The 23790-nt window shown below is 48.6% G+C and overlaps 1 long non-coding RNA gene across 1 annotated transcript; it reads right to left on the bottom strand.

Annotated features, from left to right (window-relative positions):
• Positions 1-7615: 7615 nt before the first annotated feature.
• On the bottom strand, positions 7616-16887 carry LOC149520837 (uncharacterized). Its single transcript, XR_016348234.1, has 3 exons — positions 16805-16887; positions 15207-15314; positions 7616-8502 (listed from the first exon to the last, which is right to left on the bottom strand). It is a non-coding gene; the product is annotated as an uncharacterized LOC149520837 (long non-coding RNA).
• Positions 16888-23790: the final 6903 nt, after the last annotated feature.

The raw sequence follows: 23790 nt of genomic DNA on the forward strand, positions 1-23790 counted from the left end.
TTCTGCATTTATCATGCCACAGTGGGGAAGGAGCCATGACAGTCACCTCACTAACATAAGAATGGCCATACATAAGAGCCTTCGGTGAGGGACCTTGTCAAAGGCTTTCTGGAAATCTAAGTACACCGTATCTACTGGATCCCCCTTGTCCACATGTTTGTTGACCCCTTCAAAGAACTGTTAGGGTACGTCTAGACTACATGGCTCCGTCGATGGAGCCATGTAGATTTGTTTGTTCGGCAAAGGGAAATGAAGCCGTGATTTAAATAATCGCGGCTTCATTTAAATTTAAATGGCTGCCCCGCTCTGCCGATCAGCTGTTTGTCGGCAGATCGGGGCAGTCTGGACGCTCCCCTGCCGACATGAAAGCCCTTTATCGACCTCCCCGGTAAACCTCATCCTACGAGGCATAACGGGGAAGTCGATAAAGGGCTTTCAGGTCGGCGCGGGAGCGTCCAGACTAGCGCGCTGAGCCAACAAACAGCTGATCAGCCATTTAAATTTAAATGAAGCCGCGATTATTTAAATCACGGCTTCATTTCCCTTTGCTGATCAGCCTAATCTACATGGCTCCATCGATGGAGCCATGTAGTTTAGACACACCCTTATAGATTAATAAGACATGATTTCCCTTTACAGAAACCATGTTGACCCAGTGGCCCCAAAGCATGAGCCAGCAAGCCACTGGCAGCCAGCCCTCCACCGCTCCCCAGGAGCAGTCTGCCAGCTCCCAAGAGCCTAAGAAGGGGCTGGAGAAGGCGGGCGCCTTTCTTGTCCAGGGTGGAGATCATGGACCTTATTCAGGTTTGGGGGCGGGGGATGCCCCCAACTTCCATGATCTCCACACTAGACGGAGGAATGTGGCTGTCTATGGCAGGATAGCTGCCAGCCTGGCCACCAAAGGCCACATGCAATCCCAGGAGCAGGTTAGCATGAAAGTCAAGTTTGTCTGGCGAGACCCCCAACCCTGAGCCCTGAGCTTCCCCTCCCCCTTCTTCCCCTTGCTTCCCCCTTCCAGCTCCCTCCTCCCAGGTTTGCCCCTCCCCTCTTCTACCCTCTTTCTTCCCCTCTCCCACCTCCTTTTCCCAGTCTCCCCAGAGGCTGATCCCCCCCTCCCCCAGTTTTGTTCAATAAACCCAGTTTCTATTTTTGAACATACGTGTCTTTTATTTGACATCAGGAAGGGGGGCTAGGGAGAGGTAAGTGGAAGGCCATGAGGGAGGAATGGGGCACGAGCCCCCAGTGGGGAAGACTGGGGAGACTCTGAGGGCTCCTCGGGGTGGACACTCTCCTGCAGGGCCTCCTGGATCCTGACAGCCCCCCGATGGACCCCCCGGATGGCAGCCTGTCACAAATGCAGCTGGGCTGATGGCAACGACCCCACGAGATGCACCAGCGTGCTCAGGGCAGCTCTGGCTCCATGTGGCCGAGTGCTGTGGTGTCCCGACTGTGGGCACTCAGGGCACTCCAAGCCAGGACTGCTTTGCTGTCCCTCATCGAGGCAGACAAGCAAGCGGGGAACCCTGAGAACTGTCTGTCCGGGGTGGGGGTAGGGTCCCTTTAAGCACGGAGCTCAGTTAGCCTCAGGCAGCAGCCCCACACACTAAGTCTTAACCTGATGCCCTTGCGGCCCTGGATCCGGCCAGCCTTACCGTCGGTTCAGGGTCCACTCAGTGTGGACGTGCTAGTTCGAAATAGCAAAACGCTATTTCAAAATAGTTTTTGTGTATAGATGCGTTATTTTGAATTAGTTAATTTGAATTAACTATTTCAAATTAAGTTAATTCGAAATAGTGCTGTAGTGTAGATATACCGTCTGATCAGTCTTCTCCCCACTGAATGCCTCGCAACGGCATTATTCGCGTAGGGCAATGCAGCTGCCCGTGCTGTCCTGCAGGGAAAGGGGGGGTCCAGGCCCACCCCCTCTCACAGACCCCAGCCCAGGGCCCTAAGGATGCAGACTCAGCTGTGATCCGGTCTGGCTGGCGGGGCATCCTGCCCGTAACACGCCAGCCCACAGGCTCCCTTTGCCTGCCCTGGGCTACTTCCTCTCCCCGCAGCAGGCGTACCCGCCGGGGCCCTACCTCACGAGACAGCCCTCTCTCTTACCTCCCCTCACTGGGGCACATCCACAACTCTCTCCCCGGGGAGAGCATCCTCCTCCTGGGGGCCCCGCCCCCGCCCCTTTTCGGCATGCTCACATCTGGGCCGCCGGGGTCCACCCCAGCCACGCGTCGCCCCGCCCCTGAGCGGCTCCGGCTCTCGGGGTGCGTCCCGAGGTGAGCCTGCGTGGCGGCGGAGGAATAGCCGCCGCAGCACCGATATTCCACCCCCGGCACCACCAGGCAGGCAGCGATCGGCGGGTCCAGGGTGCGGGGTGGCTCTGCCCCGTCACAGGCAGGTTGTATGCTCAGGGCTGTGGTGTATGTTCTGTTATGGCCTGCATACGTAGGTACATACATATGTACACACACGTCTAACAGTCTGTCACTAGGGAGATTAACCACTGGCTGCTTTCACAAATTCAAAGCAATCCAGCAGAAGAAAGCAGCACTGAGAGGCGGGCAAAGGGGATTTACATCCTGTCTGACTGTGCTCACCAGAGGAGAAAACAACCCCACATTAAAGATGGGGATTGGGAGCTTTTGCTAACTGGAAAAAGAAAAGAAGAGAAAACCAGCCCGTTTATATGCATGCAAACAACCGAGGCCGGCGCCTGAGCACTGTGCAAAAGGAGGTGGCTGGAGCTACAGAAACTAGCCTGCTTCTCCCCCCTCCTCCCCCAAAAGGAATCTCCAACGGGACAGAGGTAAATAATGAATAAAAGTCATCGAAGCAAGCTGGCTATTCAGTAAAATTAAAAAATTGCATTATGCATTGAGAGACTTCATGCTGTCCCATCACCCCAGGGAGGGCACAGAAGCAAAGGCTAAGCCAGAAATTTACACACACAGACAAAACCCAGCTCTGATCCCACCCTGAAAGGGCTATTGGTGGTGGGGAGTGGGGCTTGTTACTCTTTAGGAAGATCCTGCACAAATCCTTTATTAATGAATGGCTAGAAGTCTACTCCTGTTGCAGGCAGTTGGATCACAATTTCTAACCGTGGTAACAATGAACAATTCCCATTCTGGAAGAACTTTTGAGAAGGTGGTGCCTTGCCCCTCTTAGAGGCAGGGCCTATGGTGCAGAAAAGCCAAAGGACACAACTAGCATTTGACTCCCAGAGGGAAGTTTAACATTCCAATGTTAAAGGACAACATTGGAAAAGATCTGGAATAAGAGTCATTTTTCACCTTGGCTTGGGAACAGATTGTGAACAGAGTTGGTGCATGAGACTGTGAGAGAGTTATGGAGTCCCTCCATCACACAGGAAAACTGCTGTTTTCAGCCATGATTCTGCTGTCCCTGACACAAGAGTAAACAGAGAATAACCACCTGAAGTTGGCATTTCCACCACAGCGTGAGCGGGAATAGGAGTAGCCCTGCCGAGCCCACTCTTTACACACCCCAGTCTCACTTCGTAAGTGATGACAAATCAACAGCTCACCAGAGAGCATAACAACTTCATTCCCACTGCCCTGGCTCCTGCCACTTCATTAGGATTCCACAGGACACTCTGAAAAGCCTGCATCCCTCACTGAGATGCTACCACAGAGCTCTCCCTCCGCAGCGACAGGGGCATTCCAGCTTGTGGTATCTGTTAGGACTCAAACACTGTCATGAGGCCTTCTGCTGCCTCCAAGGGCCTGGTCACTCTCATGTGTGCTCTTTTATCCCGCCCTGCTACTGCCTGGCCCCTACAGTTCTAGTCTCAGCACATCTCAGCTGCAGCCTGGAGGTTCCAAAAAGCAAGAGGTAAATAGGGGAATTCCTGCTCAGAGCTGAGGAACAATGCACTCTGTGGCCCAATCTGAGTGCCCCAGCCCCATTCTGCATCTGCCAGAGAGCCCTCAGAGTTGAAAGGGTCAGTGAAATATACGGTAATAACCCCAGGAAAGTGTATGGTTTACAGCGCTGGGGGAATTTTCACTGCAATGACTTCAAGGGGATCCTTGAGCTCTGCAGGAGATGACAGGGCACAGTTCCAACATGACAACAATTCCAGCTTCCCTAGTGGCTGCCTTCCTTCCTTCTGACCCCTGAGCCCTTATTCAGATTGAGTTTGCACAAGAGAGCTCTCCCTAAAACCGGCTAGCACACACTATGCATGTCACAGAAATAAGAGCTGGGACTCTAATCACACTTCCCCTTTGGTAGCTCCAAATAGCTCTGAACAGAAAGTGCAGAAACCCCACCATGTCCTGTGGAACACAAAGACTGTGCGTAAACTACCTCAGCAAAACAGGTAATAGTAGCATGGGGTTCCAGAAAATCTACAAGCAGGTATCTACCTCTCACAGAATGAAGGGATGGCCTAGAGGAGTGAACAGTAGATGGGGAGCCAGGAATTAAGTACTAATCCTGGGTCTGCATGTAACTTTATCTTTCTGTGCCAGCATGACTCCTCACAGAGTAATATTCTTAGCTAGCAGGCCAGATTTTTACAGCAAAAGGGGGGAAAAGTCCTCAAGTATCCCTGCATTCACTGCAACCTTCAGCAGGCTAGGATAATGTAATGGACAGAAGGAGTACTGACGAGCACCCGGTGGCTAAGGGGTTAAGCTCAGGGAGGGTATGTCTACACTACAATGTTAGTTCGAACTAACGGACGTTAGTTCGAACTAACATTCATAGCCGCTACACTAGCGCTCCGCTAGTTCGAATTTGAATCGAACTAGCGGAGCGCTTAGTTCGAACTAGGTAATCCTCGTTTTACGAGGATTAAGCCTAGTTCGAACGTACTAGTTCGAATTAAGGGGTGTGTAGACCCTTAATTCGAACTAGTGGGAGGCTAGCCCTCCCCAGCTTTCCCTGGTGGCCACTCTGGCCAACACCAGGGAAACTCAATGCCCCCCTCCCGGCCCCGGACCCCTTAAAGGGGCACGGGCTGGCTACGGTGCCCGTGCCAGGTGCAAGCCTGCCAGCACCCAGCCAGCAGACCCTGCACCTGGCACGGCACAGAGCCACCCACCCGATGTCCCCCAGCCCACCCCCTCTTCCCGGGACCAGGCTGGCGGCTCCCGGGAGCTTGCCCTGGACCGCAAGAGGCGGGCACCTTCCTGGGCTAGTGCGGACATCGTGGACCTCGTCCATGATCTCCGCACTAGGCACAGGAAAGTGGCCGTCTAGGGCAGGAGAGCTGCCAGCCTGGCCACCCAGGACCAGGTGTGCAAGAGAATCAAGGGGGTCCATTGAGACCCCCGACCCTGAGCCCTGAGCTTACAATGGCCGTCCTGGGTCAGACCAAAGGTCCATCTAGCCCAGTAGCCTGTCTGCCGACAGCGGCCAACCCTAGGGACCCTGGAGGGGATGGACCGAAGACAGTGACCAAGCCATTTGTCTCGTGCCATCCCTCTCCAGCCTTCCACAAACTTTGGGCAGGGACACCACTCCTACCCCCTGGCTAAGTCTACTCCATGGACCCAACCTCCATGACTTGATCTCACTTCCCTTTAAACTCTGTTCTAGTTGTAGCCTTCACAGCCTCCTGCAGCAAGGAGTTCCACAGGTTAACTATTTGCTTTGTGAAGAACAACAACTTTCTCTTACTAGTTTGAAGCCTGCTACCCATTCCTTTCCTTTGGTGTCCTCTAGTCCTTCTTTATGGGAACTCAGGAAGAACTTTTATGAATGCACCCTCTCCACCCAACCCCTGCTTTTAGAGACCTCTATTCTGTCCCCGCTCCATCTCCTCTTTTCTAAGCTGAACAGTCCCAGTCTCTGTAGCCTTTCTTCATCTGGGACCTGTTCCCAACCCCTGATCATGTTAGTTGCCCTCCCCTCTCCCAGCCTTTCTCTTCCCCTCTCCCACCTCCTTTTCCCAGTCTCCCCCAGTTTTGTTCAATAAAGACAGAGTCAATGTTGGAAGAAACGTTATCTTTATTTTGTACATCAATAAGAAGGGGGGCTAGGGAAGGGTAAGTGGAAGGAGGTGAGGGAGGAATGGGGTACGAGCCCCCGATGGGGAGGACTGGGCTGGCTCTGCGGGCTTCTGGGGGTGGAAGCTCTCCTGCAGCCCCCCGATTGCCCCCTCTCCCCAGATCGCAGCCTGCGGCAAGTGCAGCTGGGCTGATGGCCGAGTGCTGTGATGTGCCCAGTGTGGGTACTCCGGGCAATCCAAGCCAGGACTGCTTTGCAAGCGGGGCACCCCTTAGAACTGTCTGTCCGGGGTGGGGGTCAGGACCCTTTAAGCGCAGCCCTCGGCTAGCCTGAGACAGCATCTCCACGCTCTAAGTCCTCCTCTGATGCTCTGCCGGCACTGCTTCCGGCCATCCTTAAGCCCTGTTCAGGGTCCACGCAATGTGGACTTGCTAATTCGAATTAGCAAAACGCTAATTCGAACTAGTTTTTAGTTCTAGACGCGTTAGTTCGAATTAGCTTAGTTCGAATTAACTAATTCGAACTAAATTAGTTCGAATTAGCGCTGTAGTGTAGACGTACCCGTAGCTAGCAAAGCTGCTGGCAAGGAGCCAGAGAACCAATGGGCATACAGTGTTGAAATTTGAATTGGATATAGGTTCCCTGCCTGCTTTCTTTGTGTGGGAGAGAGAAACCAGGAGTTGAGAGACAGAATAATTTAAACCCAGGCAGAACTACCATCTCCCCCCCCCCCCCCCCCCCCCGGAATTCAGGGCATGGGAGCGGACTGAACAAAGAGAAAATTAGAAGTGAGTACCAGGGAAATGTGAGTCCAGTTGCGTTCAGGGTAATTTTTCATTGTTTTGTGGTTTGGTTTGAACTGCTCTGTGTGAATCTATACCTCCCCTCCACATTTAATACCATCTAAGCATTGTGCCGAGACTTTTCTCTGTTTTAATTTGTTTCCCTTAGTTGCTCTGTAACATCTAGCAACCAAGTTTGCTTTCTCAAGTTTATCTTTTATTTTGTAATAAAAATCACTTCTTTTAAGGTGATGATTTGATTCTTGTGTCCTGGAAGGTCTGTCTGTGGGTATCTGCAGGCCTCAGACTGAGGGGTCAGCTACCAGAGACTGCAGCTTGTTTTTCTTTTTTCAAGCTCTTTTGGGGCAAAAGAGCTTGGGGTACCCCTGGGGGATGAATCTGTGCATTGTGATTCTGGGGGAAAGTTTTTGGTAACCAGTGCCTGTAAGAGACAAAGGTTTTTTTTTTCTTTTGAGCTTTTTGCAGGCCCCCATCTTCTGCACTCTGAGGGTGTGTCTAGACTACATGCCTCCGTCGATGGAGGCATGTAGATTAGACAGATCGGCAGAGGGAAATGAAGCCGCGATTTAAATAATCGCGGCTTCATTTAAATTTACATGGCTGCCGCGCTGAGCCGACAAACAGCTGATCAGCTGTTTGTCGGCTCAGCGCGCTAGTCTGGATGCTCCGCGCCGACCTGAAAGCCCTTTATCGACATCCCCGTTATGCCTGGTAGGATGAGGTTTACCGGGGATGTCGATAAAAGGCTTTCATTTCGACAGGGAAGCGTCCAGACTAGCGCGCTGAGCCGACAAACAGCTGATCAGCTGTTTGTCGGCTCAGCGCGGCAGCCATGTAAATGTAAATGAAGCCGTGATCATTTAAATTGCCGCTTCATTTCCCTTTGCCGATCAGCCTAATCTACATGGCTCCGTCGACGGAGCCATGTAGTTTAGACGTACCCTGACTGCCAGAGTGGGGAACAGCCCTGACAGGTACTCTCTTAATTTCCAGCCCCTCCCAGAGAAAGGCAGAAGTAGTGTTCAGAAACAGATCTGGTCACTAGAGGATGGGGACTCACCTCTCCCTTCTTGACAGTCATAGATTGTTTGCGGGGTGTGATCTCCTCATTGATACTGGACAAGAAGCTCTGAGAGATGCGCAGAGCATCCTGCAGGAGGGGGTGGTCAGGGTGGATTTCTGGAGTGTGTTTCAGTAAATCGTACCACCAAGAACACAAAGAAGGGACAAGAATAAGGAACAGCAACCACCAGAACAGTGGGCTGCAGGCTCCGACAGCCCAGTTATTGGAATGGGTGACTCTGGAATCTTCTGATAGTTTAAGGCAAAGCTGCGGATGACTGTCTCAGCCCACTGCATCCATTGTTGCCCACAGGGAACAACTATCCAGTAAGATGAATAGAGGCTTTCTGTGTAGACATGCAGCTTTCTAGGCAAATGTTCTGCTGATGATCAAAAAAGAGTTGCTTACCAGGGAAAACAAGCAGAGTCACCATAACCAACTAGCATTTAGAAAATAAAAGGCCACGGAAGGTGGGGCTGGGGAATGGTCATTCCACAATATATCTACCCTCCACCCAGAGCAACTATAGTCAGCTCCATCTTCATCCCTCCAGGTACTGACAAACCAGAGTGTCCTCCATACACAACACTCACTTTCCAAGCAGTTTTTTGTTATCTGATCTTTTGAGTCCTTTGTATTTCTGGCTTTGAGATTCTAAAAGAAAAAGAAAATCCATGTAGGAGACCGTTCACCACCCAGAAACATTACCCTGGAACCCAGAACCTCCTCAGTGCCTCCAAGGGAGGGAGAAGTTCCTGTGTTCATACAGTCAGTCTAAAGCAGTATCCAGAAAAGCCCTATTATATATATATACATTGTCCTGTGGTGGTCTACCCCACTGTGCCACTGTGCACCATAAGCCTCCAGCTCCAAGAAGAATTCCTAAGAGTGAGTCTTAATAGAGACCCTAGAAACCAGGGAGCCCTGTACAGCATCTGAGAGAAAACCTGGGCATGGCTAAGCTGTTATCACCAGTAAGACAAGGGCATGTCCACAGGGATGCACCTGCCATTGGCTCAGTGTACACAGTCTGGCAGCTAAAGCACAAGGTGGGCAGTCAGCAGACATGGGTGCTATTCCTGATTCTGCTGCTGCCCTGAGGTGTGACCAGAGGCAAGTCCCTTTCCCTCATTTCTATGGAGGGGTTTTCCTGACCTTTCTCCCTTTGAGGGGGTTGAGGCTGACTGTATTAAAGTGGGTAAAGTGCTGTGAAATCTTCAGCAGGACTTGGGTACAAAAGTACCACCATAATCATTGTTACTATTTATAACCCTATGGTCATCACCAGGGCTTTAGCACTTACCCACCAGGGGTACGTCTAGACTACAGGCTTTTGTCGACAGAAGTTTTGTCGACAGATAGGGTATGTCTAGACTACATGCCTCTAGACTACATGCCTCTGGCAACAGAGGCATGTAGATTAGGCTACCCGGCATAGGCAAAGAAGCGGGGATTTAAATAATCCCTGCTTCATTAAAATAAACATGGCCGCTGCGCTGTGCCGATGATCAGCTGATCCGGCACAGCGCGGTAGTCTAGACGGGGATCAGTCGGCTGGGGAAGCCTTTGCTGACTGATCCTGTAAGCCTCGTTTCATGTCATGAAACCTACACTGTCATGTCGCAAGCCGCTTTGTCGACATGACAGTGTAGATGCAAAGGACAGTGTAGATGCAATAACGCCTTCTGTCAACAGAACTGTCGACAAAAGGCGTTATTCCTCGTAGAATGAGGTTTACAGCCGTCAACAAAACTGCTGAGTTCTGTCAACATTATGTCGACAGAACTCAGCAGCAGTGTAGACGCAGGTAAAGTTTTGTCAACAAAAGTCCACTTTTGTCTACAAAACCCTGTAGTCTAGACATACCCCAGGAAGTGACATGGTATGTGGTGTCCAGGGTTTGCAGTGCCGCATGAGAGGCCCAGATCTCTTCTGTGGCACTACCACAATGCAAGTAATAAATGTAACTATTAGTGAGAGGAGACTTAGTTTTTAACAGATTAATTCAGTCTATAAAGTGTGGAGGAAGGTGCCATGATAGTGAGGTGATATTGTTGATGCTACAAGCTGTGCCCAAGGATCAAAACCCATCAGAGAGCATACAGGGAACCCCTCATACTGTGATGAGAATCACAGCACATTTTCAAAGGGTATTGCCAGTTTGTGTTTCCTAAGAACATAAGACCGGCCGTACTGGGTCAGACCAAAGGTCCATCTAGCCCAGTATCCTGTCTACCGACAGTGGCCAACACCAGGTGCCCCAGAGAGGGTTGACCGAAGACAACGATCAAGCGATTTGTCTCCTGCCATCCCTCTCCAGCCTCTGACAAACAGAGGCCAAGGACACCATTTTATCCCCTGGCTAATAGCCTTTTATGGACCTAACCTCCATGAAATTATCTAGCTTCTCTTTAAAATCTATTATAGTCCTAGCCTTCACAGCCTCCTCTGGCAAGGAGTGTCATGATTATGAGGGTTAGCCAGCAGCCTGGGGATTAAGGGGTTAACTACACCTAGCCAGGTGGAGTGACCAGTAGGAATGTAGGAGGGAGTTTCAACCTGGGACAAAAGAATTTGGGTTTTTTCCTTTCTTCTTTTTTGTCTCTCTGAGTGAGCTCTCTGCAGCTACAGAGAGGGACAAGCATGTCTCTCTCTCTCTCTCCAAGACACCATTCTTCATTTTCTGTAAGTAGGGTAAAGTTTAGGCAGTTTCGTTTTAAGGATTGGGTAGGGGATCTGAGATCTGGCACTGCTTAAAAGATGTTTTGGCTTTTCTTTGTAACTAAGTTCTAGGCCAATGGAGTTTCTCCATGAGTATATTTTGTTACCTCCCTATCTAGTCATTATGTTTGCAACAGGAATATTGTTGTAATAATAAAAGTTCTTTCTTTTCTTTTTATTAACCTGGCAGTGGTTAATGGTGTGCCCTGATTTTTATTTTAGGGGTAAGATTTCCCAAATGATCTTTCCCCTGATTTCTTTATCAACATTTGGGTGGTGGCAACGGAAGTTTTATTCCCAAGATCTAGGTTTTTAAGATCTTGGGGGAAGTTTTATACCAAAGCCTGGTAGATAAGGCTTTGGGGTACACTTGCTGGCCCCCACTTCTGCATTTATCATGCCAGAGTGGGGAAGGAGCCATGACAAGGAGTTCCACAGGTTGACTACACGCTGTGTGAAGAAGAACTTTCGCTTATTAGTTTTAAACCTGCTCCCCATTAATTTCATTTGGTGTCCTCTAGTTCTTCTATTTAGGGAACTAATAAATAACTTTTCTTTATCCGCCCTCTCCACACCACTCATGATTTTATATACCTCTATCATATCCCCCCTCAGTCTCCTCTTTTCTAAACTGAAAAGTCCCAGTCACTTTAACCTCTCCTCATATGGGACCCGTTCCAAACCCCTAATCATTTTAGTTGCCCTTTTCTGAACCCTTTCCAAGGCCAAAATATCTTTTTTGAGGTGAGGAGACCACATCTGTACACAGTATTCAAGATGTGGGCGTACCATAGTTTTATACAGGGGCAGTAAGATATTCTGGGTCTTATTTTCTATCCCTTTCCTAATAATTCCTAGCATCCTATTTGCCTTTTTGACTGTGGGTGTGTCTAGACCAGGGGTCTCCAAACTTTTCAGCCCGAGGGCCGCATTAACTATCAAACAGCAGTTCGGGGGCCGACTACACACTTGAGGTCCAAATAAAAAACAATCAAAACATGGATGTTGTTTTTAATTATTTATTTAATATTATTTTATTCAGTTATTATTTAATAACACATTCATACACTACACATGAACACCTGTATTAGTGTGAATGGTGAAATTGTTTCCTGGATGCCAAAATAGCAGACATTTCTGGCTTTAGATTTGTTGTCCCTAACATCAACAGTGACCTGAGATTATCATCGGACAAGTTTGTTCTCAAATTGTTCTTCACGTATTTCATTCTTGAAAATGTTTGTTCACACAGGTATGTTGTTCCAAAGATTGAAAGGTACCTTGATGCAAAAGTTTTGACATTAGGAAAGTCTTCCTTGGGCAAAAACTGGTAAAAACCCACCAGTCCTATTTTGAACTTGTCCCTAAGGAGGTCATTTGCTTGCAACTCAATGACTTCCAGCTGCAGTTCATCTGGGCAACTGGCCACATCTGCTTCAAATGGGTTTTGAAACAATCTCACTTCTTCTGCCTTTGAATCCAAAAAGGTCTCCACGGGCCGGATGAGAGGGCCTCGCGGGCCGCATCCGGCCCCCGGGCCGTAGTTTGGAGACCCCTGGTCTAGACTACAGGGTTTTGTCGACAAAAGTGGACTTTTGTCGACAAAACTAAACCTGCGTCTACACTACCGCTGAGTTCTGTCGACATAACGTCGACAGAACTCAGCAGTTTTGTCGACGCTGGTAAACCTAATTTTACGAGGAATAACGCCTTTTGTCGACAGAGTTCTGTCAACATAAGGCATTATTGCATCTAAACTGTCCTTTGCGTCCACACTGTTATGTCAACAAAGCAGCTTGCTTTGTCGACAGAACTGAATGTAGTCTAGACGTTCTTTGTCGACAGAAGGTTTGTCGACAGTATCTGTTGACAAAACTTCTGTCGACAAAACCCTGTAGTTTAGACGTATTCTGTGTGGAAGTTTTCAGAGAACTGTCTACGATAACTCCAAGATCTCTTTCCTGATTTGTCGTAGCCAAATTAGCCCCCATCATTCTGTACGTATAGTTGGGGTTATTTTTTCCGATGTGCATTACTTTACACTTATCCACATTAAATTTCATTTGCCATTTTGTTGCCCAATCACTCAGTTTGGTGAGATCTTTTTGGAGTCCCTCACAGTCTGCTTCTGTCTTGACTATCCTAAACAGTTTGGTATCATCTGCAAACTTTACTACCTCACTGCTTACCCCTTTCTCCAGATCGTTTATGAATAAGTTGAAAAGGATCGGTCCCAGGACTGACCCTTGGGGGACACCACTAGTTACCCCTCTCCAATCTGAAAATTTACCATTTATTCCTACCCTTTATTTCCTGTCTTTTAACCAGTTCTCAATCCAAGAAAGGACCTTCCCTCTTATCCCATGGCCATGTAATTTACACAAGAGCCTTTGGTGAGGGACCTTGTCAAAGGCTTTCTGAAAATCTAAGTATACTATATCTACTGGCTCCCCCTTGTCCGCATGTTTGTTAACCCCTTCAAAGAACTCTAACAGATTAGTAAGACAGGATTTCCCTTTACAGAAACCATGTTGACTTTTGTCCAACAAATTATGTTCTTCTACATGCTTCACAATTTTATTCTTTACTATTGTTTTGACTAATTTGCCCGGTACTGAAGTTAGACTTACCAGTCTGTAATTGCCAGGATCGCCTCTACAGCCCTTTTTAAATATTGGTGTCACGTTGGCTACCTTCCAGTCATTAGGTATGGAAGCCGATTTAAAGGATAGGTTACAAACCACAGATAATAGTTCAGCAATTTCCCATTTGAGTTCTTTTAGAACCCTTGGATGAATGCCATCCGGTCCCGGAGATTTGTTAACATTAAGTTTTTCTATTTGTTCTGAAACCTCCTCTAATGACACTTCAATCCAGGACAGTTCCTCAGATTCATCACCCACAAAGGACGGTGCAGATTCAGGAATCTCCCCAACATCCTCAGCCGTGAAGACTGAAGCAAAGAAATCATTTAGTTTCTCTGCAATGGCTTTATCGTCCTTGAATGCTCCTTTTATAGCTCGATCATCTAGGGGACCCACAGGTTTTTTAGCAGGCTTCCTGCTTCTAATGTACTTGATGTGTTTTTTATATATAAATGGGGATGGACTGGGGAAAGAACCTGGGAGTGGGGGGAGGGGCTCATGGACGGGGCTGGGACTGGCGCCTGCCTTGGGTGGTCCCACCACCTCGTGTGTGGGGCCTTTGGTAGCCATGGGGGTGGGGCTAGGAGGAGAAGATGGAAGGGCAGGGGCGGGGACAGGAGCAGGAGCAGGAGGGATTTGGGAAGGAGTGGGTGCGGGGTGGTGGCTGCTGGACTGCTCAATCGTGGTGAGCAGGCGATCGACAACGGCGTATGCACATGCTCAGGGTCTGCTGGGACAGCTCCTGCCAGGTGGTGCGACACAGCTCCAAGTTGGCTTCCCACCTCTGCCCCTGCTGAAGACACTGCTGCAGGGCATGCAGGCAGGTGACCCCACTCCAGGTCCTCGCGGGGTCATCTGCGCCGGTGGCTCTCATGGGGTCAGGAGAATGCTGCGGGAAGCAGTGGACGTGCCTCACTCACGTCTGGTTCAGCTCAAAGAAAAGTGACAAGGGCAGTCGTCCCAGGAGACATTGTGCCTGAAGCCTAGCTCTCATCTCTGAGCTGATACCAAAAGGTCTCAGTTCAGATGACCGTGATGTGCTTCGAGCAAGGCCATCTGTGGCCTGGACAACGTGCACTGTCCTGCAGGGGTACAGATGTCCCAGGGGAGCCTCGCAACCTGCATGCCCCAGGGACAAGCAGGCATGGGAAAGTGCCAGCCAGGCCAAAAGCTTGCGGGGGGAGCGGGGCGACTCTCCTTCCCTCCGTGCTGTGCACATGCTGCATCTAACAGTGGTGGCATCCCACAGGGAGAGGACTTCTATCCCTGGCCACTGGGGGGGGGGGGGGAAGTGTTGGGGGAGGTGTGTGAGAGTGGCAGACACCGCTTGCTGGGGAGGGTGCTACTGGGGTCCCCTCCTCTTCCTCCCCCAGCAGGTTCCCATGCAGGGGCGCGGTGTCCTCCGCCTCGCTGCATTTTACTGGGAGCAGATGTCCTCCGCCTCGCTGCATTTACTCTGGTTTCCTACATTACCACCCTAGTTCGAACTAGGGTGGTAGTGTAGACATACCCTAAGATTCCAATTGACATACTTTTCATTTTAAACAGAGCTCATTCTATCACTACCTCTTTCAGCATGTGAAGCTAATTAAGCCTGTGATCCTATTGACGGACATAATGCAAGCTGTTAGAGATGGCCTTTTATACCACAGTCAGTGTCATTACCAGCAAAAGAGACACATCAGGAGTTCAAACACAACTTTCCTCTTTAAGACTACATGATGCTGGAGCGGAGTTAGGGAACTTCAAAGCCATGCAAGTCACTACAAGAGTCACTGTGGGGAATAGTGAGCAAGAGCTGCTTATGGGAGAATTCACAGTTACTCCCATGCCAGCCCTAACAAAAGGCACTGGAGGGGCTGCCGTGGCTGTGGGGAAACCCACAGCTCCTCCACTGCTAGCCTCCCTGAGGACTGATGGATGCACAGGAGCAACATTGCAGTGTATTAATCAGATCCAGACAGCATGTATGTCTGAACATCATGACATTACCTCGGAGATTTCAGCAAAGTGAGCATTGGCTTGGCAGCATTTCTCTGCTGTCTCCATGGCAACCTCATAGTTATCCACAAAGGCCCTGTACACTCCCAACTGGCTGGCCTGCAGGAATCAAAACAAAACAAAGTCAACATCAGGAAAGGGGAGGGCTTGGGACAGCTGCTGGCAGGAGTCAGAGTAATCTGGGAAAAGGCGGATTTACACCAATTCAAAGAAACTCAGGATACTCTGCACAGGAAGTACCCCTCCCTCCTGTTGGCTCTCTCCCACTGGAACAGGTGCTCCTTGTGTGATGGCTCCCTCTACCCAGCAGAAGTTAATTTGCTAGCCTGGGAGGATGACAAATCTTTATTACCATCTCCCAGTTTTTCCCTTCTAAACTGCCAGATTAGTGTTTATTAATATTTTAGCTAATGGGTGAAACTATGCAGGAGCTGTTGGCTGTTTGCCATGAAACATGAATCAGAGAGGAATGATTCAGTCCAATAGCACAAATGAGAGCTACTTGTTTACTTCTATGCATCTGCTAAAGCTGTTAAAACAAACCGAGATAATAACCAAGATCTACATATGCAAACTTTAATTGAAAGCCACATGGTTAAAGCATTAAGGACAGCAGTGCTGAACAGTTGAATACAATAACACACAGTATAGAACTACAGCTGGGAGGCATGGACAGTAGTTAATGCCTTGATACCTTCCATCACCATGCAATTTTGACAGGTGCCCTGCCCCTAGCCCCACCCCTTCCCATCCCCCTCCCCCTTCCTATGATGCCTCCTAGCCCCGCTCCATGATGCCTCCTAATCCCACCCCTTCCCATGACACCTCCTAGCCCCGCCCCTTCCTATCCCCCCTTCCTATGACGCCTCCTGCCCCTGCCTCCGCCCCCTTCCCCCGGGGCCTCCTAAGCCCCTTCCCATCACGGGCCCCTCCACCATGTGGTCTCCAAGATGGCAGGCCACCACTTTCCAAGTCGGGGGGAAACCAGTGGCTGGCTCATCCGTCTAAAAAGAAAAGAAAGATGGAATAAGCTAGCGCCAAGGATTGGCAGCTTATCCATCTAAAAAGAAAAGAAAAGGGGAGAGAAAAATGGAATAAGCGCAAAGCTGAAGAAAAAAGCTAGCACCAGAGAAATAAAAGAAACAGGAGAACAGGGGGAGATGCTAAAAAACACAAACCTTCTCGCATACTTTTCAACTGTCCAACCAGAACAACCCCCCCCCCCCAAACACACACACCCCATGCAGGCACGCAGCATCAGAGAAAGAAAAGAAAAGTGGAGAGAAAAGTGGAATAAGAGTGGCAGGCTAAAAAGAGAGGAAAACAGAGCAAAGCTAGCACCAGAGAGAGAAAAGGGGAGAGAGAGAAGCTAGTATCAGAGAGAGAAAAGGGAAGAAATAAAAAAGAATAAACGTGGCAGGCTAAAAGGATTGCTATCACCAGAGAAGGAGAGAGAAGAAACAGAACAAAGCTAGCACCAGAGAGAGAAAAGAGAAGCTGGAGAAAAGGGGAGAGAAGGGAGGAAAGAAAAGCACTAGCAGCCATGAAGAAATACAGGCTTGTCAAGGAACAAAAGAAAGAGAGCAGACCTTACTCATCCGGCCCCCGCGGTAAAAGGGATAATGCTTCGGCTTGTGAGCCTCCTCACCCCAGCCAGGCAGAGCAACTGACTGATCTGACCAATCACAGCTGACCTTGGTCTGGCCAATCAGAAGCAGCCCACAGACCCACCGGTCTGTCCAATCAGACTTCTCGCATACTTTTCAACTGTCCAACCAGAACAACCCCCCCCCCCCCCAAAACACACACCCCATGCAGGCATGCCAACTTGTTTTAAAATTTAGAGTTATAAAAAGAGAGTCTGATTTTAGGGGTGGCTTTTAGTTAAACCTTGTGTTTCTAGGACAGGGGAATATTAAATTTGTATAAAATAAACACAAACTTTGTTTCATGATGTTTGATAACGTGGAAACCAGCACTGAGACATTAGTTGCAAACAACAACATTACTTAGAAGCTTGAGGCTAGCTTTTGTCTTGTACTTACAGCACGGAATTATTGTAAAGTTTATGGGACTGTTTAAGATGCATGCAGTGTCTCACGCTTGGTTTAAAACACAAGCACGGATCAAAGAAAGAAATGGCGGGGGGGGGGGAGAAAACAGGGAGCGAAACAACAAAGCTAGCACCAGAGAAATAAAAGAAAAGGGAAATAGAGAGAGAGAAATCAGAGAGATCAGAGAGAGAGAGAGAGAGAGAAATCGGGGAGAGAGAAAAAAAGCGGGAAAGGGAATAAGCGCGGCAGGTTAAAAAAGGGGGGGAGGGAAAGAAAGAGATATAGCCGCCATGCGGCTATAAGCAGAGATAAGGGAGAGGAGATAAACACGAACTTATGGACGTCTTGTCACTGAAGGACACAAGCAATGTCCACCGGTCACCCATGCCATTGTAACAAACAAATCCTTATCACCCCAAACCACACATACAGATGCCCCAACTTTTTTTTTTAATTTAGGGGTATAAAAAGAGAGAGAAATTTTGGCACACTTTAGGGCTGCTCAAAATTTGACTATGGAGAGCAACACGATGGTAAGAGCCTTTTAATCCACGCGTACGGCTATGTTTTTCATGCCCAGGGCTGTCACGACTTAAAAGTTAATAACTGCTTTTTAACAGGAGGATGCTTTTTTACTGGAACTGTCCGAGGCCACCTTGGCAGTGTTAAATCTCGGTAAGCCAGGGTTTGTTTTACAAAGTTACAGCTGCAGCTTGTGAAACCAAAGATCCAAAAAGGCATTTTTCTGTTTTATCTAGGACCAGAGGTGGGGCAAGCCGGTACTTTGTCAGCTATTCCTGAACAAGAGGTTGAGTGAGGTGGGTGTGCGGCAGGGCTGGTTCCCCCCCCCCCCCCCCACTGGTTTGATCTTTTAATGGCTAGTAAAGGGCTTGTGTTGAAACAGGATGTTTGTTTGTTTGTTTGTTGATAGATATACCAGCCAGCCTTTTAGAAAGAGAAGAAAGGGCACAGAAACCCGTGAAAAAGACCAAGAAAGCCGCTTTCAAGAGCAACAACACAGAGCCTGGAGCCCCCGATCTCGAGCAACCCAGCACGTCCAAAGCCTGGCTCAGACAAAGCGAACTGGGGTTTAAAAGGGCGAGCAGTGTCATGCCAGGGGTCGGGGGTAAGCGCCGTAAGGGGGGTAGCCCTAACGAGCCTGTGTCGGGCAAACCAGCCAACACCCAAAAGAAGGGCTCTGTAAAAGGGGCCAAAACAAGAAACCTAGAGACAGGGATCTAAATGACCTCTTGCAATGTGTCATAGAATTATTTGATCATAGCGGGAGGCTAAGAAACATTCATGAGTTTATGAGGGAATTGACAGAGAAAAAGTTTCCCAGGCTGGCTTTTGAAGTGATGCAAAAGCAGTACTTTTCAGGAGAAATCGGGGATTTTGCTCAAAAGCTGCTAGCTACAAGACAGGAGGTTGAAAGTATGGAAAACTGGATAAAGGGGGGAGGGTGTCAGTGACTAACTATGAAAGCTAAAAATGGGCAGGGGTGCAGGGGGGAAAAGTGGGAGAGAGCTAAAAGACTAAGAAGGGTTTTGGCAAAAAAAATTTAAAAAGTCAGAGCGGTTTTACGAAAATGCTCCACGAGCCCGGAAAAGGAATGGAACACCACCCTCCTCCCGAACCCAGAAAGGCAATCAAACACCACCCCCCTTCCAAGCCCGGAAAGGGATTCGGCTGCCTCCCCCCTCCCGAGCCCAGAAAGGGATTCAACCCCAAACCCAGAAGGGGTTTCGGACATAAACCCCCCAACCCCCACTCCTGATGATGTAGATTCTCCTGAACTCCCCCAGGTGTATTTGGAGCGGGTGAGACACTGGATAAGACAGGGTAGAGGCTTTAACACTTATGAATATTACCAGGAATTTTGTTTTGCTAATTTGGACAAAATAGCGGGGTTTGCAGAGGCCATGGTCACTATTGACACCACTATTCAGAATCTGTTAGGCGATATTAATAGCCAGGTGGGCCCCGAGGATTTCGTGCAGCTGCGCTTAGATTCCCCAGGCCTCAATCAGCCCCTCTTTTCTCTGAGGAGGCCTTGGGAAGATTTAAACACCGCACATTTTTTTGAATAACATTGCTTCAGTGTTGCAGAGTAACATGGAGCTTTTGGGGACTGGGACTGTAAGACTGGATGTCACGATTATCAGAAACAGGGTGGGCGGGGCTGCGAGGTCCTTAAAGACTATCACATGCAGTAAAATCATAGAAAAAAAAAGAAAGCATTTAATCGACCTACATAACCAGGGAAATAACTTGTGCTTTGCCGGTAGCGTCCTGGGCCTCTTATCGAGTGAAAAACTTACAGATGCCCAATTACTAGAAGGGGCCAGGCGTCTCCACCAGGAGATGGGGCTTCCGGACCAAAAAATGATCAGTTTTACAGACGTGGGCTCTTTTGAGGAGCGCTTAGGCGTGACTATCGCTGTGCTGTGTCACGAAAAGGGTAATTGGCGCTTTTTTACAACGGGGGGCATATGATACCCCAAGACCATTTTTGTACTGTTGCATGACAAGCACTATTACGGTATTCTAAATATTAAAGACTTTATAGGGGCCCCATATCTGTGCAACTACTGTTATGCCACATACAGCCACAAACACCAGCATGCCTGTAAAAGCCACTGTCGTACTTGTAATGGCGCTGGGTTCAAAAAGACGTTGAGATTTTGCGAGAGGCCTGTGCCCGGTTCAGAAAAGAAGTCATGAGGATGACAAAAAAACAAATTGTTAAAAACCCCGGGCAAGATAACGAGGAGGTGGTCACTAAGTGCATAGATCCCTTTCAGTACCTCACATTAGCGTCAGTCTGCAAGGCCATGTACCGGTTTAACTTTTTACAGCCGCGAATCATAGCCCTTCTGCCGTTAAGACGATTACTATAACCAACCAATTATGGTCCATAACCAACAGAAGAGATATTCCACGCCGGCCATTCAGTGGTTGCTGTACGTCGCTCACACAGAAAACATTTACATTCAACACGCTTTGCAGGGCGGGGAGCTTAAAGTGGGGACCTAACTTTTTAGACGGTTATGCCAAGGTAGAGGGTAAACCCACAGCCTTTGAATTTAACGGATTTTTTTTCACAGTTGTCCAGCCTGCTATTGTGAAAAAGATTTCAATCCTTTGCTCGACGTGACCTATGGACAGCTGTACAACCGAACATAATTAAGACCGAATTTCTGAAAAAACAGGGCTTTGAGGTGAGGACCTTATGGGAACACGAATGGAAGGCCATGCTAGCTAACGATAATCAGGTGGGGGTCTTTTTATGAGAATAAAAATTACCGCAGCCTTTGATTCCTAGAGACGCCCTTTACGGGGGTAGAACCAATGCTATTTGTCTGTATTACAAGCCATGGCCCGGGAAGCAGATTCATTACTACGATTTCACCAGCCTTTACCCCTTTGTTAACAAAACTAAGCGTTATCCCGTGGGGCACCCGGTTATTGTGTATAAGGATTTTGGGGATATCAGACAGTACTTTGGCATTGCTAAGGTTAAAGTGTACCCGCCGAGAGGGCTCTATTTCCCTGTTTTGCCACACAGGCTCGGCGGCAAACTCACCATCCCCCTGTGTGCCCTTTGTGCAGAAACAAAACAAGAGACACCTTTCACTCACAGTCGGGAGGAGCGGGCTTTAACGGGTACTTGGTGCATGATAGACCCGGTGGAGGCTTTAGACAAGGCGTACACGATTGATGAAATTTATGAAGTCTGGCACTTTAACAGCACTTCAGACACTCTGTTTTCAGACTATATTAAAATGCACCTGAGACAAAAACAGGAAGCCTCGGGGTTCCCTCACTGGTGTATGGATGAAATGAAAAAAATACAGTATGTTAAAGAGTACTGCGAAAAAGAAGGCATGTGCCTGCGCTTAAATAAGATTAAGGTCAATCCTGCAAAAAGGCAGATTTCAAAACTGTTTTTAAATTCCTTGTGGGGAAAATTTGGGCAGTGGACAAATTTGACTAACACCAGCATCGTGACGGACCCGGACGAGCTCTTCAAGTACATTTTTGTGCCTTATTATGCTGTGTCATCGTGCGAGTTTATTGATTATGACACGGCGGTGGTGTCGTGGAAGTACAAAAAGGAGAACTGCACCCATTCGAACAACACAAACATGTTCATCGCGTGCTTCACCACCGCCTATGCCTGCCTAGCGCTTTACCAGCTCTTAGACCGCTTACAACAGCAGTGTCTTTACCACGACACCGACTCTGTGATTTTTGTTAGCAAAGAGGGAGAGTGGAACCCACCCTTAGGGGGATTATCTAGGGGAGCTGACCAGCGAAATCCCGGAGGGAGAGCACATCGTGGAGTTTGTGTCCGCGGGTCCTAAAACGTACGGGTACAAGCCATCCGGCGGGCACACCTGCATGAAAGTAAAAGGTATCACGCTCAACGCTGGAAACAGCAAAAACATTAATTTTGAAAGTTTAAAAGAGCTCGTCAGGGCTTACCCGGCGTGGGGCGCTCCAAAAGAGATCGTAGTACGACAGCCGGGGATAGTCAGAGTAAAAAAACACTGGCTGATAGAAACAAGGACTCTTAAAAAAAAACCAAAAGGTCGTTTACGACAAAAGAGTCCTCGAGGAGGATTTTAAAACCTGGCCGTACGGGTACTGATTATGATGCAAAGTCCGCTTCGCTTTGTTCACCCCTTTTCCTGTCTGCTTTGCGGGCCTTCGAACTCTGGAAAAACCTTTTTTATAAAGCAACTGCTAGAAAATGGGGATAAACTGTTATTGTGCATGCCTGAAAATATTGTATGGTGTTATAGCTGCTGGCAACCGCTGTATAAAGAGCTGCTGCAAAAAGTTCCACGGGTGACGTTTATGGAGGAGTTACCAGATACTTTTAATGATGAACAACTGTTTCCTAGCAATAAAGTGAATATGGTGATTATAGATGACCCGATGGAGTCTGCTTCTGAAAGCGGCGAAATCGAAAAGGCCTTTACAAAATACGTACACCACAGAAACCTGAGCGTCATGTACATCGTGCAAAACATTTTTTGTCAGGGGAAAAAAAGCAGAATGATTAATTTAAATACTAAGTACATGGTTCGCTTTAAAAACCCCCATGATAAATCACAACGTTGGCCCGCCAGATGTATCCTGGTAAAACGCAGTTCTTTTTGGATGCCTTTGAGGATGCTACCAAAAAACCTTATGGGTACCTGCTGGTGGATTTAAATGCTTCAACGCCTGAAACCTACAAGCTAAGAACAGGGCTCTTTCCCCCGACTGGCCCTGCGTATGCATCTTTAAAAAAGCTAATAAACAATAGACGGTTGTACTGAACGCCCCCCATTTTTACAAAAGAGTGGCCCCCTCACGATCATGTCCATGCGCGTGCAGAGAAACCTGGCTCTTTTAAGACTCCTCATAAAAGCCAAACCACAGCAAAGAAAAGCTATACTCTGCGCGGCCTCTGACAACCTGGTAGCAGCCATCTCTGAAATAGTGCTCAACACTTTAAAGGGCAACGTCCCCCTGAAACCGCGCCAAATAAGCGTGCTGAAAAAAGCCGGGAGGCTATCAAAAAACTGAGCAATAAAAGACTGTCCCTCAAAAAGAAGCTAATTGTCAAGCAGTCGGGAGGCTTTATCGGCCCCTTGCTGAGCTTTGCCCTCCCTCTCCTGTCAGGCCTGTTAGTTAAACCCCCCGCCCGCTCAGGAGCAGAGAATGGACCACGCTGAAAAACTGTATCTGGCGCCTAGCCGTCAGCTGGACCAGCTGAAAGGCGTCTCAGGCGGAGAAGAAAACATCAGAACCGCCACCGCTCAGCGTCTGGATTCGGAAATGAAAGACATTCTTCAAAGAACCGGCCTATCCGACTACGAGAAGGTGAAACTTTACGAAAGGGTCCTGCAGAGGTACCTGTTGTTGAACCGGCAGGCGGAAGCGGAAAAGACTAAAATAAGTCTCTTGCTCCCTGAGCCCGCGAGAGAAGTGTCGGAGGAAAAACCTCCCCCCGAAGCCGCAGGAAGTCCCGCGGCCTTTGTGGTTAGGGACGTGTTGGAGGGGGTAAATCCTCGCTATAAAAAAAAAGTTGAACTATTGTTACATAAACTCAAGCAGCATAAAGACGTCGCCTCTTGGCCCGCCGATGGGGGCTTTGTGTACCGGGGGATGGCCCTGGCCGGGTCTCACATGCTCGACTTAGTTAGGGGAGTAACGGGCCCTTATTCTTTCGCTAACAAGAGGGCTCCGAGGGGGTGGAAGGCTTTAATGAAAGCCTTGGCGGAGCTAAACGCCCCGACCTCCGTCATGGGTCATGTTACCAATAAAGAATATTTAGATAGCTTTAAAGCGGAGATAGATCCGGGCACGGCCACTTTTCACCAGCCCTCCGCTAAAAAGCGGAAAATCGCTTGGTTAAAGGTGTAAAATAAAAATCTCAACCATGATTCAGTTTTATTTTCGCGTTTTATTAATGCGCCTCTTTAAACTCACGACAAGACAAACACGTCTGGATGTGCTGAAACACA

The sequence above is a fragment of the Pelodiscus sinensis genome, chromosome W, assembly GCF_052426305.1.
Source record: "Pelodiscus sinensis isolate ZL-2025 chromosome W, ASM5242630v1, whole genome shotgun sequence".
Classification (NCBI taxonomy): domain Eukaryota; kingdom Metazoa; phylum Chordata; order Testudines; family Trionychidae; genus Pelodiscus; species Pelodiscus sinensis.